The sequence below is a fragment of the Globicephala melas genome, chromosome X (genome assembly GCF_963455315.2).
Source record: "Globicephala melas chromosome X, mGloMel1.2, whole genome shotgun sequence".
Classification (NCBI taxonomy): domain Eukaryota; kingdom Metazoa; phylum Chordata; class Mammalia; order Artiodactyla; family Delphinidae; genus Globicephala; species Globicephala melas.
This window is the reverse complement of record NC_083335.1, coordinates 111,203,722-111,216,684: the sequence shown is the minus strand read 5'-3', so window position 1 is coordinate 111,216,684 and position 12,963 is coordinate 111,203,722. Positions and strand designations below refer to the sequence as shown.

General features: G+C 41.1%; 1 protein-coding gene across 1 annotated transcript in view; it reads right to left on the bottom strand.

Annotated features, from left to right (window-relative positions):
* SCML2 (Scm polycomb group protein like 2) overlaps nucleotides 1-12,963 on the bottom strand; it is a 108,818-nt gene that overhangs the window by 87,788 nt on the left and 8,067 nt on the right. The gene's annotated exons all lie outside the window — the stretch shown is intronic.

The following is a 12,963-nucleotide window of genomic DNA, read 5'->3' as shown; positions in this document are numbered from 1 at the left end:
AACCATTGGCAGGCCTTCTCTCTCTCTACAACTCTTTTCAAAAGTCGGATGGAGGTTTTGCATCCGTGATCTGCTTAACTTAGTATATAGGACATGAGTATTTTTTAAATCATAACTCAGAAATCGGAACCTAAAATTAAAAAAAAAAACCCGCGGAATATAGCCATTTTCTACAATGCAGAATAAAATTATTTTAATACGGCACAACTTTTGCAATGCTAAACAAGGGCCAAATTAAAGTATTTTCTATTGTATCTGAACACTGGCGAATGGCACAAGATCAAATTGCTCTAGTTGTTCTTGCATCCTTTAAAAATGAATAAGTAGGAAATCAAGAAAACACTCCCATTTACCATTGCAACAAAAAGAATAAAATATCTAGGAATAAACTTACCTAAGGAGACAAAAGACCTGTATGCAGAAAATTATAAGACACTGATGAAAGAAATTAAAGACGATACAAATAGATGGAGAGATATACCATGTTCTTGGATTGGAAGAATCAACATTGTGAAAATGACTCTACTACCCAAAGCAATCTATAGATTCAATGCAATCCCTATCAAACTACCACTGGCATTTTTCACAGAACTAGAACAAAAAATTTCACAATTTGTATGGAAACACAAAAGACCCCGAATAGCCAAAGCAATCTTGAGAACGAAAAAAGGAGCTGGAGGAATCAGGCTCCCTGACTTCAGACTATACTACAAAGCTACAGTAATCAAGGCAGTATGGTACTGGCACAAAAACAGAAAGATAGATCAATGGAACAGGATAGAAAGCCCAGAGATAAACCCACGCACATATGGTCACCTTATCTTTGATAAAGGTGGCAGGAATGTACAGTGGAGAAAGGACAGCCTCTTCAATAAGTGGTGCTGGGAAAACTGGACAGCTACATGTAGAAGTATGAGATTAGATCACTCCCTAACACCATACACAAAAATAAGCTCAAAATGGATTAAGGACCTAAATGTAAGGCCAGAAACTATCAAACTCTTAGAGGAAAACATAGGCAGAACACTCTATGACATACATCACAGCAAGATCCTTTCTGACCCACCTCATAGAGTAATGGAAATAAAAACAAAAATAAACAAATGGGACCTAATGAAACTTCAAAGCTTTTGCACAGCAAAGGAAACCATAAACAAGACCAAAGACAACCCTCAGAATGGGAGAAAATATTTGCAAATGAAGCAACTGACAAAGGATTAATCTCCAGATTTTACAAGCAGCTCATGCAGCTCAATAACAAAAAAACAAACAATCCAATCCAAAAATGGGCAGAAGACCTAATAGACATTTCTCCAAAGAAGATATACAGACTGCCAACAAACACATGAAAGAATGCTCAACATCATTAATCATTAGAGAAATGCAAATCAAAACTACAATGAGATATCATCTCACACCAGTCAGAATGGCCATCATCAAAAAATCTAGAAACAATAAATGCTGGAGAGGGTGTGGAGAAAAGGGAACACTCTTGCACTGCTGGTGGGAATGTGAATTGGTTCAGCCACTATGGAGAACAGTATGGAGGTTCCTTAAAAAACTACAAATAGAACTACCATATGACCCAGCAATCCCACTACTGGGCATATACCCTGAGAAAACCGAAATTCAAAAAGAGTCATGTACCAAAATGTTCATTGCAGCTCTACTTACAATAGCCCGGAGATGGAAACAACCTAAGTGCCCATCATCGGATGAATGGATAAAGAAGATGTGGCACATATATACAATGGAATATTACTCAGCCATAAAAAGAAACGAAATTGAGCTATTTGTAATGAGGTGGATAGACCTAGAGTCTGTCATACACAGTGAAGTAAGTCAGAAAGAAAAAGACAAATACCGTATGCTAACACATATATATGGAATTTAAGGAAAAAAATGTCATGAAGAACCTAGGGGTAAGGCAGGAATAAAGACGCAGACCTCCTAGAGAACGGACTTGAGGTTATGGGGAGGGGGAAGGGTGAGCTGTGACGGGGCGAGAGAGAGTCATGGACATATACACACTAACAAACGTAGTAAGGTAGATAGCTAGTGGGAAGCAGCCGCATGGCACAGGGATATTGGCTCGGTGCTTTGTGACAGCCTGGAGGGGTGGGATAGGGAGGGTGGGAGGGAGGGAGACGCAAGAGGGAAGAGATATGGGAACATATGTATATGTATAACTGATTCACTTTGTTATAAAGCAGAAACTAACACACCATTGTAAAGCAATTATATACCCCAATAAAGATGTTAAAAAAAAAAAAAAACTACAAATAGAACTACCATATGACCCAGCAATCCCACTACTGGGCATATACCCTGAGAAAACCAAAATCCAAGAAGAGTCATGTACCAAAATGTTCATTGCAGCTCTATTTACAATAGCCCGGAGATGGAAACAACCTAAGTGCCCATCATCGGATGAATGGATAAAGAAGATGTGGCACATATATACAATGGAATATTACTCAGCCATAAAAAGAAACGAAATTGAGCTATTTGTAATGAGGTGGATAGACCTAGAGTCTGTCATACAGAGTGAAGTAAGTCAGGAAGAGAAAGACAAATACCGTATGCTAACACATATAAATGGAATTTAAGAAGAAAAAAGAATGTCATGAAGAACCCAGGGGTAAGACAGGAATAAAGACACAGACCTACTGGAGAACGGACTTGAGGATATGGGGAGGGGGAAGGGTGAGCTGTGACAGGGCGAAAGAGAGTCATGGACATATACACACTAACAAACGTAAGGTAGATAGCTAGTGGGAAGCAGCCACATAGCACAGGGAGATCAGCTCAGTGCTTTGTGACCGCCTGGAGGGGTGGGATAGGGAGGGTGGGAGGGAGGGAGACGCAAGAGGGAAGAGATATGGGAACATATGTATATGTATAACTGATTCACTTTGTTATAAAGCAGAAACTAACACACCATTGTAAAGCAATTATACCCCAATAAAGATGTTAAAAAAAATGAATAAGTAAATGTTAATGCAAAATTCAAGAAAACTTGAAGGCAAAAATAGAAAAACTAGCCCATTGATGTGCAAATATTAAAGAGAGATTTGGTCCATCAGTTGTATAACATATAGCACATAGGAGGGAATGTTGAAATGGTCTAAGATGAAGGTTCGAAAATGTTTTTAAGAGCCAGAAAGGTACCTTTAACAGAAAGAAATTAAACAGGTTTAAGTTTAATCTTAGCAAACCCTTAGTATGGGCTACGGTGGGGGGGGGGGTGTCAAATTTTTAATTACTGGCCATTGTCTTTCTAATCTGGTTGCAATGGAAATATTTGAAAGTCATCTCTACATTCTAATGAAAGATTTGAGTTATCATTTATGCCTCTTTTACATGTACAGACCTTTTCTTAAGTTGTAGAAATACTACTCTGATTGTAAATTGCCTGTCTCAGGGACGCCTTGTCTACTTCCCATATTTCTTTCCCATATTTCCCATGAAATTACTGAAGCCCTTATTCTAAAAATGTAATTCACATTATCTATATTAGAACATCTTCTCAATGACTCTGTTCACCTAAGCATTTATAGAAGTGTCTCCTTGTTATATTAAATATGAGTTATTGATAATGATAAGAGCTACCATCTATTGAGCACCTACCATGTGCTGAGAATCATGCTAGCCTCTTTAGTTACATAATTTTCAATATTCATAATGTTCTTTCACAGAGTTCTTATGAGGTAGGTACCCTTATTCCCATTTTACAGACGAGGAAATTGAATATTACACAGCAAATAAGTGGCAGAATCAGCTTCTGAACATACACTTGAAACTCTCCTAACTATCCCTTCCATCTTTGTCATCAATCATATGCTTTCGTCATAGATTATGTATATAAACATTCAATAAAATTTCTTTTATTTACTTATACCTTGCTTTTTCCCCCTTTGCCAAAATAAACTCAAGACTGCTTTTTAATGATGTTAGCATAGTTTGAAACATCACTGTTTCTTTTACATTACATGGAAGCATCTTGCACACAGTAGGAACTTGGTAAATACCAAGTTGAATGAGTGAATAGATGAATGGATGAATGAATTCCTACTATTATGATGTTTAATTAATTTTGCCTAGATAACATGAAAATGAGGAGACTGGGCTTCCCTGGTGGCACAGTGGTTGGGAATCCGCCTGCCAATGCAGGGGACACGGGTTCAAGCCCTGGTCCGGGAAGATCCCACATGCTGTGGAGCAACTAAGCCTGTGAGCCACAACTACTGAGCCTGTGATCTAGAGCTTACATGCCGCAACTACTGACCCTGCGTGCCACAACTACTGAGCCTGCGTGCTGCAACTACTGAAGCCCGTGCACCTAGAGGCCGTGCTCTGTAACAAGAGAAGCCACCGCACCTCACACCAGTTAGAATGGACATCATCAGAAAATCTACAAACAACAAATGCTGGAGAGAGTGTAGAGAATAGGGAACCCTATTGCACTGTTGGTTAGAATGTAAATTGATACAGCCACTATGGAGAACAGTATGGAGGTTCCTTAAAAAACTAAAAACAGAATTACCATATGACCCAGCAATCCCACTACTGGGCATATACCCAGAGAAAACCGTAATTCAAAAAGACACATGCACCCCAATGTTCATTACAGCACTATTTACAATAGCCAGGTCACGGAAGCAACCTAAATGTCCATCAACAGACGAATGGATAAGAAGATGTGGTACATATATACAATGGAATATTACTCAGCCATAAAAAGGAACGAAATTGGGCCATTTGTAGAGACGTGGATGGATCTAGAGACTGTCATACAGAGTGAAGTAAGTCAGAAAGAGAAAAACAAGTATCGTATATTAACGCATATATGTGGAACCTAGAAAAATGGTACAAATGAACCAGATTGTAGGGCAGAAATAGAGACACAGATGTAGAGAACAAACGTATGGACACCAAGGGAGAAAGTGGCCCGGCATCGGGGGGAGGGGGGGTGGTGCGATGAACTGTGAGATTGGGATTGACATATATACACTAATATGTATAAAATGGATAACTAATAAGAACCTGCTGTATAAGAAATAAAAATTCAAAAAAGAAAACCAGAAGCCACCACAATGAGAAGCCCGCGCACCACAACACAGAGTAGCCCCCGCTTGCTGCAACTCGAGAAAGCCCACGTGCAGCAACGAAGACCCAACACAGCCATAAATAAATAAATGAATAAATAAATAAATTTAAGAGCACATATCAGTAAGATATAAGTTGTTTTTAGAATTGTTATTGGTGGTTAAAATAAACCTCTTTTTCTAACTTCAAAATAGTAACTTCCTTGGAAAAATATCAAGAGGTGAAGTCTGTGACATGAAGAGAGAGAAGCCAGTCTAACAGAAAGGCTATGTCTTGTCAAAGGACAGAATCGCATCAGGAGGTCTGAGCCCTTGTCTTGAGTTCCTAGTCTATCATCCACTAACTAGATTTCTTTAGAATCTTTCCATGCCTCACTTATCTGCCACACTCCACAGATGAGAAAGTGCTTCTCAAATCTATCAGAAAACCACATGGTCTTCCCTTAATGGATCTGCACACTTTTTAAAAAACATAAATTCATCTTTTACCAACAAAACATATGAGATCTAAGCTGACTTTGGCCATGTCAAATATTTTATATGTTGTGAAAAGTGGCATAACCTCAATAAACATTATACACTACACTTGGCCATTATTACATTCACTCTGTCCTTCATTCAAAAACCAAACATTTATTGAGTGCTTGTTTTATGGAGGTGGGGATACCAAAATGAGTATGACAAACTGAACACTCCAGTTTACACCCAGAGTCCAGAAAAAGTGGCGGGGGCGGGGGCGGGGGGGGTTGTTTCAACGTCTTTAAAAGAACATTTTTTGATGTACCATATAATCCTGTATAACTAGATGAATGGAATTGCAGCTGACCAACTGACATAATGTCCTTCGGACATTTAATTAAAACATTTATTCGTTCTGATTTTACACTTTTTGTGCTGGTTATTCTCTATTTGAGCCATCACCCCCCCATGCATTTTCACCCTTCTTTGTCCCTGGGGAGTTACTTCAGTAGTGCTGGCTCTTTTGTCAGCTGGTCTGGCCAATGGCAAGTGTGACTGAAGCGGGTGGCGGAGGCGGGGAGGAGTTCTTCCCCACTCCCTTCCTGCCTGGGACCGCAGTCTGGCAGTAGTGGCAGTGGCTCCCCTTTCAGGGCTGGTTCTCACTGGGTCCTCAGGAAGGGGAGGAGCAGGTACAGCTTCCAGCTTCCAGTTTTTACTAATCCCTGGGCAACCTCAGCATCCCTTGTTAGTTCCCCTAAACCTACCCATACTTCTTTAAATAATTCATTCAATGCTCTTCAAAATCATATATGACTGTACCTTCTGTTCCCGCTTGGACCATTATTGAAATGGTTTTATTCTCATATTTCGAGCAGAGCAATTGAGAGGATAGGGTAGGGGTTTCAGATATTTCTGTAAGCCTTTTGAGAACTTATGAACCCGAGGCACTGTGTCTATAGCACCTAAGGATTTTTACAGCCTGTTATATTGTAAACAAGTCACTATAATACTGTGGATAAAACAACTTGGAGATATTGTCTTAGAGTGAAGGTTAAAGAAGATAATGTGTGGAAAGCACCTAAATGCTGTCTGTTTATTGATAATAAACATTCCACAATTACTAGTTCCCCATATGCCTATTTCTTTTTTTTTTTTTTTGGTTGCGTCAGGTCTTAATTGCGGCATGCAGGATCTTTTGTTGCGGCATGCGGGCTTCTATAGTTGCGACGCACAAGCTTCTCTCCAGTTGTGGTGCGTGGGCTTAGTTGCCCCGCAACATGTGGGATCTTAGTTCCCCGACCAAGGATCGAACCTGCTTCCCCTGCATTGGAAGGCAGATTCTTTACCACTGAACCACCAGGAAAGTCCCCCCTATTTCTTTTTTTTTAATAGTTAAGCAGAGTTATTGTTATTGTTTCAAGTTTTGTTGAGGTACAATTAACATACAAACTGCACATATATAAAGGATACAATTTGATAAGTTTTGGTATGTTTGCTACTATGAAAACATTGCCACAATCAAGATAACACATCTGTCACCCCTCCCTTCTTTTGGTAATCCCTTTCTTCTGCCTCTCCCTGCCTCTCTTACCATCCACCATTGCCATTCCCTCCCTTTACCACTAACAAGTTGTTCCTGTAGCCATTTATCTGCTTTCTATCATTATAAGTTAATTTTCAACCATTTTGCATAGACAAAAAAAGCACATACTATATGATTCTAACTTCTTTCGCTGAGTAAAATTATTTTGAAATTCATCTACTGCACATCAATACTTCATTCCTTTTTATTGCCAAATAGTACTCCATGTGTTCCCCCTATTTCTTAAGAGGGTAAAAGAGATGACATTTGAACTTAGAGGGGAAGAACACAGTTTGCCAAACAGGCAAACAAGATCATAGGGAACAACATATGTGCAAAGTAATGAAAAGTCACTGCATGGTCTTTGAAGAGGGAAAGGTTCAAAAGGTTCATTGGGCTGAACAAAATAAGAAGGGGTCAATTTAGAGATGACTTTGAGTGCCATGCTAAGGTGTTTGAACCTTATTCAGTGCGTGGATGGGGAGCTATTGAAGGTTATTAAGCCGGGTAGTTGTAGAAAGAGAGTTGCAGATCCCTGCAACCCCTCTAGCTGTTGCCACAGTGCTGAGGGCTCTGCTCCCCTCTCCTAATGGAAGCCTGACCTCTGTGAGAGCAGCCGAGATGGGCATGCGCTGGCAGGACATCACTGGCCATCCAGCAGCAGCCCCGGAGAGCATGGGCTGGAGTGGGCGGAGGCTGGGAACTGTCAGAGCAATTAGGCTTTTATGGTCACAGGGAGGAGGATGAGGACCAGAGCAACAGAGCAGGCGGCCAGCAAGCCAGACTGACCACCTTACAAAGCCACTTCAACAAGTGTGCTCTCCTTCTTGGCTTTTTTTCAATTGAGCTTTAAGCTACATTCAATAAAGTACACATATCATAAATGTACAACTTGATTAATTTTTACATGTGTATGCACCGATGTACTCACACTGACATCAAGGTATAGGGATTTCCAGCATGCCATAAAATCTTATGACTCCTTCCAGTCAAGAATATCCCCTTCCAAAAAAAAAAAGAATATCCCCTTCCTTGCCTCCAAGTAACCATTATTCTGACTTCCATTGTTAAGGCAAGTTCGTGTGCCCGACGCACAGTGAGGGCAAACAAACTGAAACGTCAGAGTTTGGAGCAGAGAAAGAGAAAGGTTTATTGCCAGGCAATGCAAGGAGACAAGGTGGCTCATGCCCCGAAAAGCCTCGAGCTCCCCGTAGGGTTTCGGCAAAGCATTTTTCAAGGCCAGAAGAGGGTGGGGCGGGGGTCGCAGGGTACATGATCAGCTTGTGCACAATTCCCTGATTGGCTGATGGTGAGGCAGCAGGGTCTTGTCACAGGGGTTCACATTATCAGTCCTTAGGCTCTAGGAGGCCTGGGGCTCTGTGCCCATGGTCAACAAGTAGTTCTTCCATTTGATGCGGCGGGGTGGGGGGGGGGTCTTCACATCTGCAAAACAACTCAGGAAATTTGCATCAACTATTATTATCTAGGTACTTCAGAGAGGAGCTAAAGCAGAGGATATGGGGGAAGGCCTGTCCCAGGAAGGCCTGCTCAGTTACACTACACTATCATTATGGATCAGTTTCTTGACTTAACGTTTTGCCCCCAAGATTCATCTGTATTGTTGAAACATCACCCTCATTCTTAGCAAGCGTTGCAGACAACTTCACTGTCCCCCTCTTTCCCACAAGCTGTTCTTTTTTATTAAAGCTATTGTAATTTGTCTTCCAATTATTTTCTCCTTCTCCTTCTTATGATGAATTCTCTTTAATTAAGGCAGTAGTTTGGCCTCCAATTATGTTAAACTTTAGTTATCTTGATAGTGAAAGCTTTGCTTTATTCAAAGTCAAGGGCAGGTTTCACTTCATACCTGCAATGGGTACTCTGTAGGTAAACTATTGACCCGTCTTCCATTTTGGGTCCTCTGGTCTAAATACAGATTTGTAAACCAACACAGTGGTTGGGAAGACAAACACTTAGAGGCCCTTTGGGTTCCATGTAGTCCATAGATTTGGGCAGCTGGGTTTCGTTTGCTATTTACTTCTTCCTGGCCAAAAACAAACAAGCAAAAAATAAAACCAAATACCAAGAGAGTTTGATTGAAAAAGTAGAAAGGCAAACTAACATAAGCAATAGTGGAAAAGCAGGCAATGGCATCTGACGAAAGGAAGAGTATAATTAGGAGAGTCTGGGTTCAAGAGAAGCAGGAACGTGGTGAATAGAAGTGGTCACCTGCCTACCTTCAAAGGCCAAGGTGACTGGAAGCCTAAGAGATAGCACGAATCATTTTTTGCCCTGTGAAGCATGGAATGTTCTTTGTTCCTTGACTGGTTCAATTAATTGCATTTCTGTTCCTTTGTGCATATGGATGTCTGGGGATTTAACTCTTCCACTTCCCTGGGGCCTCCCACCATTCTTTCCCTTCCAGCCCCTGTTTTTCTGGGCCAGCCTCCTGTCCCAGCACCAGCTTGAATGGCCCCTTTCACTTCCCATCCTGATAATACTTTTACTCTGGCTATGTTACCATCCCTAGGTAAGTCCAGCTTGGATTACACCAACCTAGGTCTTTGGAAGTCTTTTAGGTCATAACACTTACACTTAACTACTTTTTTTCTTGTGTGTGTGAATGTGTTTAATTTTTAAAATACACAAAAGTAGAATAGTGTAATGGACCCTATGCACCCATCACTCAGCCCCAATGATTATGGCCAATCCTACCTCATCCACACCCCTCTCCGATCTCCCCCATCCTCTATTATTTTGAAACAAATTCTAGACATCATATTTATTTTGTAAACATTTCATTATATATCTCTAAAAGATGACTCTTTGTATAACATAACTGCATCAGTATTCTATTGCAGCTATAACAAATTACCACAAACTTAGCAACTTAAAACAACAGAAGTTTGTTATCTTACAGTTCCGGAGGTCTAAGTCCAAAATGAGTAAGCAGGGCTGTGTTTCTTTTGGAAGCCCTATAGGACTATCAGTTCCCTTGCCTTTTCCAGCTTCTAGACACCACCTGCATTCTTCGGTTTACAGCTGCTTCCTCCATCTTCAAAGCCAGCAGTACAACATCTTCAAATCTCTCTCACTCTGACCTTTGCTTCCATTGTCACATCTCCTCTGACTCTGACTCTCCTGCCCTGCCTCTTTCCTTCATAAGGACCCTGTGATTACACTGGGCACACCGGATAATCCAAAATAATTTCCCCATACAAGATCATTAACTTAACCACATCTGCAAAGTCCCTTTTGCCACACATTCACAGGCTCCAGGGATTAGGATGTGGACATCTTTGGAGAAAGGCATTATCCTGTCTACCACAATAACACAATGAGCTAAGCAATTAGAAATCGTTTCTTAATATCATCAAATATCCACTCCCTGTTCAAATTTCCAACTATCCCATAAAGTATCATACTTCTTCCACAGCTTTAGAAAAAAAAAAAAAACAAGGATGCAAGTAAGATCCACAAGTTTGGATGGTAAGACTTTGGAGTCCCTTTTCATCTATAGGTCGCTTCTCCATCTCTCTATTTTTTTTTCCCCTTGCAATTTGATAGTTGAAAAATTCTGGGTACCTCCCTGGTGGCGCAGTGGTTGAGAATCCGCCTGCCAATGCAGGGGACACGGGTTCGAGCCCTGGTCCAGGAGGATTCCACATGCCGCGGAGCAACTAAGCCCGTGCGCCACAACTACTGAAGCCAATGCTCCTAGAGCCCGTGCTCTGCAACAAGAGAAGCCACCGCAATGAGAGGCCCACGCACTGCAGCGAAGAGTGGCCCCTGCTCGCCACAACTAGGGAAAGCCTGCACGCAGCAATGAAGACCCAATGCAGCCAAAAATAAATAAATAAATAAACTTACTAAAAAAAAAAAAAAGAAAGAAAGAAAAATCCTGGCTTCCCAAAACACATTACAGAAACTCAAAAACAAAGGCTTACCCTTTAAGAATATATAAATTTATTCCTTTGAAATAACAGGGTAAGTTAAGAATGCTTTGGGGGGCTTTCCTGGTGGCGCAGTGGTTGAGAGCCTGCCTGCCGATGCAGGGGACACGGGTTCGTGCCCTGGTCCGGGAAGATCCCACATGCCACGGAGCGGCTGGGCCCGGGAGCCATGGCCGCTGAGCCTGCACGTCCGGAGCCTGTGCTCCGCAACGGGAGAGGCCACAACAGTGAGAGGCCCGCATACCGCAAAAAAAAAAAAAAAGAATGTTTTGGAATCCACACAATCTCTCATCAAGATTTAGGAAGGATTTTTAAAAATGGAGAGCAATAGCAACAGCAATGTTGAGTTAATGAGCAAACTGATGGAAAGAATAAAAGGCAATACTATGGACACTTGGGCATTCAAAGGCTTGAATTCAGAAAGACATAACCACAATTCAAACATTCTAGACAGGTTTTATAGCAGTATCTCTATTCCAAAGGTACGTGATTTCCAAACAGGGTCTATCATGAGGGTATTAGAGAAAGCATGGGGAGTCAGGGGACGTGGGTTAAATTTGGCTCTGCTCCTTTCTGGGACTGGGACTGATTTAAAGTGCACCAGACTCTAAAGTGAATGGAAAACAACCCCACCAGCCGGCCATAAGCCCCTCTCGGGCTGGTCTAAAGCCAGTATCTGGCATTGTAATCCATCTGCACGATACCCTGGGGACATTCAGTCCTCATTCAGGAAGGAAGTATTTACTGAGCCTACTACATGCAGATCATGTGCTAGATGCATACAATCTGCAGACAAGTAAAGAAGGATCTTAATGTTAAGAGCTATCAGCGAAGTTAACACACCAATTATAGGCACCAACAGGTATTTATTCACTTGTTAAGCAAATGGACTCTTACCTGTGTTTATGTAAATGAATAAAAATAACTCCTCATACAAAATCTTGTAAACTTTGAATATAGGACACAGTGAAATCAGACAAGCCAACATGAAATTCACTCAGAGAATATTTTCCTCCTTTTCTTAAAGAAGTTCCTTAGCTCCTAGCTTTTGGAAATTTCCACCAAACTCTCCTTCACACATTCCCAGCAAGTTGTCTTTCCAAACCATGCCTCTAGGCATCTGGAGGGAGGGAGCCAGTCAACCACATGGTTTAAAGCCCAGGGTCCTGCAGACCTCTAACAGCATAGCACTCTCAATGGCCTCTCTTCTCCCCTCTAGTGCTGGGGACCTCAACCCAGGTGCTTGAGAAAAGAAGATGGAAAGTTGTGGTTTTGTGGGTTGCTTTGTGTAAACCCACAGTGTGCAAACCTTTTTTATTATATAGTGTCGGCTAGGAAAGGGGGAAAAAAAATACCAAGCCTAAGTCCACGAACTTCCAAAGCAGGACACAACACGTTAAAGGTTTAGTATCATGAACAATCAGGTCCTTGTCGTCTACCCATTTGCTAGCAAGTTTCCACAAATAACAGGCAAGCTCAGAACTTTCATAAAACGTTTTGGCAGTGCAGGATGGGCCAGCTTTTTGGCCGTCTCTCTAAGGAAATGACTGCAAATGTTTTTTGGTGTGAACAACCTTAAGTATTTTAAATCCTTGGTAAATAGAGTTGCCAACAGTCCCAAATATGTTTTACTATTTCTGAATTGGACTTTCAGGATTATTTTAAGGGGATATTTTTCAACAACAAATATTTCAATAAATGAGTTATCCTAATTCCCTTTCTCAAATATTAGTGACTTTGGAAAACTTTGTAAATGAGAAACAAACTTTAGTAGCCAAATTGCAGAGGATGACATAAATAATAATTTCCTAGAAAGCATACTTAAAGAGAACATGATTCTATTGAGGCTTCCAGAAATAAT